The sequence below is a fragment of the Crocuta crocuta genome, unplaced genomic scaffold (assembly GCF_008692635.1).
Source record: "Crocuta crocuta isolate KB4526 unplaced genomic scaffold, BGI_CrCroc_1.0 scaffold143, whole genome shotgun sequence".
Lineage (NCBI taxonomy): Eukaryota > Metazoa > Chordata > Mammalia > Carnivora > Hyaenidae > Crocuta > Crocuta crocuta.
The window spans coordinates 385877-390700 of NW_027529175.1; positions in this window are offsets into that span (position 1 = coordinate 385877).

Consider the following 4824-nt stretch of genomic DNA (forward strand, 5'->3'; position numbering starts at 1 on the left):
CTGCCTCAGGCAGCACTGTGACATGTCCTTAAGTGCACAGATAACGGCCCTGACTATGTTTCCCTTCTACCGTCTACAGTTCAGTAGAGGCCTCTGGCCAGAACTCAGAAGTGGGTCTTTGGTCTTCAGTGGGAGTTGAGGACCTGCAGCCTGAAGTTCCGGCCAGAGCTGGGCTGGCCGGTGTCAGGACAGTACCAGGAAGCCACACTCCCCTACTGCCACCTGCAATTCTCAAAATCCAAGAGAGGCCTCTGTGTCATGAGTCCACCTTGGTCAGGTCACCTCACCCTTTTGTGTCCTATGGGTCTAACTCCCCAGGGAGCGAGTCTTGGTTTTTATCTGAATGGCGGTGTGAGCCAAGTATGTGTGTTCTCACAGTTCTGGAACAGCCCAAAGGGAAGCTGCTGCATGAAGGGGCATCAGGCTCTTAACAGTAGTTTGCCTCTTCCCCCAGGTTTCCCCAACCTTGGATCCTTGGATCTGATCAGTGACCCAAATTGGAACGTTAACTCTGAGGCACTGGAGGGGTCATGTGTCAGAATGGACCTTGGGCGGTTCATTCAGGTCTGTCTTGACTGTAGAGTACCCCACAGGGCCGGGGGGCCTCTGCCCGTGGTTTTGTCTGCAGGGACCACCCAGCAGGGATTATTGTCACAGACCAGATTTCCTGGCTCCCCCCCCAATCTAAGCAGCTTAACTACAGCTAAGTATGTGGGGATTTAGTGGTTGNTAGGGATTACTGTCACAGACCAGATTTCCTGGCTCCCCCCCCCAATCTAAGCAGCTTAACTACAGCTAAGTATGTGGGGATTTAGTGGTTGAAAGGCATCCAGCCAGGTACACACATTGATGTTATGAAAATAGCTCTATTCAAGCATTTTTAAAAGAGAAGTGGGGCTCAAACAGATCATGACCTAGGACAAGGTTGGATGCTTGACCCACTGAGCCACTCAGGTGTCCCTAAACTGTTTTAATGTTTATTTTTGAGAGCGAAGAGGGAGCCACACCAAAGCAGGCTCCAGGCTCCAAGCTGTCAGCACATAGCCGGATGCGGGGCTCAAATCCACAAACAGATCATGACGTGTAACCAACTGAACAACCCAGGTGCCCCTAAAATGCCTTAAAAAAATCCACAAACAGATCATGATGTGTAACCAACTGAACAACCCAGGTGCCCCTAAAATGCCTTAAAAGATTTTGGAGCTCTCGGGTGGTTCCATTTAGGCGTCCGCCTGGATTTTAGCTCAGGTCATAATCTCAAAGTTTGTGGGTCTGTGAGTCCGAGACCCTGGTCAGGTTCTGCACGAACGCAGAGCCTGCTTGGGATTGGTCCCTCTCTTAACCCCTCCCCTGCTCATTCTCAAATAAAACTTAAAGATTTTAAGCAGTCTCCACACCCAACGTGGGGCTTGAACTCCTAACCGTGCGGTCAAGTCAAGAGTCCAGCCAGGTGCCTCCCAAAAGCTTTTTTTATAAGACCTCCCCATTTTACAGATGTGGGAACTATGACTTGGAGANTAGTCTCCACACCCAACGTGGGGCTTGAACTCCTAACCGTGAGGTCTGAGGTCAAGTCAAGAGTCCAGCCAGGTGCCTCCCAAAAGCTTTTTTTATAAGACCTCCCCATTTTACAGATGTGGGAACTATGACTTGGAGAGGCTGAGGAACTTCCCTGGCTACCAGGTGGATTCAAACCCAGGCAGCCTGACTCCAAAGACTGTTTTTAAAAGGTGTGGCTCCATAGTCCCGTGCAGGCAGGGCTAGAGGGGGACCTGGGACACAGACTGGGAGTTCGTGAACGCGTGTGGGCGCTGGCGCGGCGGTGTGCTGCATCAGTACGGGTGTGGAGGCCTTGAACGTCATTCTCCACGTGGCTCGTGCCTGGTGGTTTTGGTGAGGAGCCAGAGGGGAGTGGGGAGCCTGTGGCCACTGCCAAAGGCCCTCACGTGAGCACAGCTGTCGCCTGTGACCCCTGCTCTATGCCTCACTTCAGTTTTGTGACCTGACAGTTTTTAAATCCAAGATAGGAAGGAAAAATCGACTACAAATGCTTTCTTCTGTCCGCCCCTAACAGTTCTCTTCTGCTTTGTACCGTGGGGCAGCTGCCCCAGCCTGGGGTGTGTGCAGTGGGGGCAGGAGGGGGACATGGAGAATTGAGAGGAGGTGAGAGGGACCACAGCCCTGGAAGTGACCCAGCCACCTTGTCGCACCCAGTGCCAGTGGGATGCTCTGCCGTTGGAGACAGTGGCCCACTCTGCCATTTGGCAGAGGGATGGCTTTCCCTGGGGTGCCCTGAAGGGTAGTGCAGCCTAAAGGTCTAAGGCCAGGACGCTGGGCCATGCCCCTTCCCAGGCCCCTGTAGCTAAAGACTCCCCAAACCCCAAAGGCAGGAATGGGATGGGCAGCAAAGGCCCCCCCAGACTAGAGTCAGTAGTCTCAGACCAGGGACCACACTGGGACTTGGCCCTCCTTTGCTCGGCTGTGCTCCGGCCACAAGGGCCTTCCCCCACCTTTCTGCTAAGCTCATTCCTCCCTCAGGACCTTTGCACTCGCTGTTCCTTCCGCAAGACTTTTCCAGAGCTCCTTCCCGCTCTCATGCAGGTCTCCTAAGTCACCCCAGAGGCTTTCCAAGAGGAGCCTGCAAATGTCCCAGCCCCTCTGCCTTAACTGTTATTTTCCATGACCCTACCTTTTTGCATATGTTTACTTCCTATTCCCCAACTACAATGTCAGAGATGGCAGAGACGTTGCTGTCTTGTTCGTTCCCAAACTTCCAGGACCTAAAACAGTGCCTGGCAAGTAATAATGATTACTGCTAATAGTTACCGAGAGTTCTGACGCTCGACTCTGAGAGCTTTCTGGTTATGAGCTCATAATCCTCCATTGGGAGCTGTGAGGACGATCTTATGATTATACGTTTTTTTTAATGAGGTAAGGCTGCAGGTGGACGCGGGCCCAGGGACAGCTGGCATAGACCATGACAGGAGGAGGCCGCAGGTCCCGGAGGTCAGGCCTTCATGTTTCCCTAGGACGATTCAGGAGCACCCACCATGGGCTAGACACTGTTTTGGGTGCTGAGGATTTGGTGGTGAGGAAAACAGACGCAAATCCCTGTCTCGTTCTGGTGAGCGAGACCAGACCGCCACCACGAATAAAACATCTAGGGCTGTCTGTCTGGCTCAGTCGGTGGAGCGGGCAACTCTTAATCTCGGGGTTATAAGTTCGAACCCCACATTGGGTGTAGAGATTACTGAAACCTCAAATTTTAAAAAAAAAAAAAAAANTCTGGTGACCTGGGGAGTCCCTGGAGCACGAGTGATACACTAGTGGGTTGCCATTGAGGAGGGTCCTTCTGGTGGCCTGTGAACAGCAGGGGGGCAGGAAAAGGGGATCCGGCTGGGGGTCAGTTCAGGTCAGGGCCCGGGGGGATTCTGCGGCTCCAGCAAGTCAGCCTCCAGTGAGAGCTGTGAGAGAGGGGACAAAATGGTGTCTGCACAACTGGAAGGAAGGTCTCCATTTCCTGAGATGGAGAACACCGGGTGGGGGGGGGGAGCCGGGTTTTCACCGCAAGCCCTGGGTGCAGGCAGAGGACACGTCCAGCCGTGGCGCACCTCTTTGACAGGCAGGTGGGGAGGATGGGGAGGCAGCGGACTCAGAGGCCGGAGACCAGCAGGAAGTCCAGCTGGAGACAGAGAGCCCCCCCATCCCCCGCAAAGGCCCCGAGGGCCAGCCCACCCCCGCCGGGCACCTCACGGTGAGGGGAAGGCGGCTCAGTCCAGTGGGGGGCCGGCAGGTGGATGCTCACACCAGGTGGAAAGTGACAGCTCCAGGACTCGACTGCGTGAGCCTGGGGGACCTCAGGGGAAGGAGCAGGGACTCTTGGGTGGGAGGTCCCAGCAGGCTGCCCGGAGGGATGGGTGCCTGGCCTTCAAAGGACTGGACAATTGTGGATGCAGAAGATGGGGAGGCACCCCAAGAAAGCTGGCTCAGCAAATTCATGAATGGGCACTCTGACACGTCACGGTCCCACCTCCCTCTCCAAGAAGACTCCCCTTACCCTCCCCACCCCCCCGCTCTGTCAGAAGTCACATGATGGGGACCCATCCAGCTCCCGCGGGAACCCAACCCTGTGTCCACACAGCTCCGGGCAGGCCTGTGGCTGGACCCTAGCGAGGCCCCACTGGCCGTCCCGCCCTGCTGGTGCCCGGCCCCTGGGCCAACCCTTCCAGTCGTAAAGGAACAGGAAGTGTAGGTGGCTCAACAGCCTACCCCACCGTGGAAACCACAGGGAGCCTTGGCTGGGGCCCTCCCATCGGTCACCATGTGGGTTCCTGCAACTTGGCTCAGCTTGGTCCCACTCTGTCAGCCGCCCCAGAGCACGTGGGACACTAATGCTTCCAGGTGCTTTGTATCCGCTCACGATGTCTCAGCTGGGGAGGCCTCCTCCTCCGGGTCTTTCTATCCCTTTCTATCCGGGTGGGAATGTAGCAACCCCGTGTCTTCTTATTGGAGCCCTGGCCCTCCAGGGGAGCAGAGGGAGAGAGAATCTTAGGCAGCAAGATTAATCCGTGCTCAGCACGGAGCCCCATCCCATGACCCTGAGACCATGACCTGAGCTGAGGATCGAGAGTCAGCTTAAGCCACTGAGCCACCCCTGCGCCCCTGGACTGGAGGGCTTGTGACTCGGGGCTCTGAGAACCATGGGAGATGGGGAAGGGCCCCTTGGTGACAGCTGAGGTCCCTCAGCAGGTCCTGGAGCTCAAGGCCAGCACCGCGCATCCATGACTCCCGCACACACACCCCTCCCCCCCCCGCCCTGCAGCG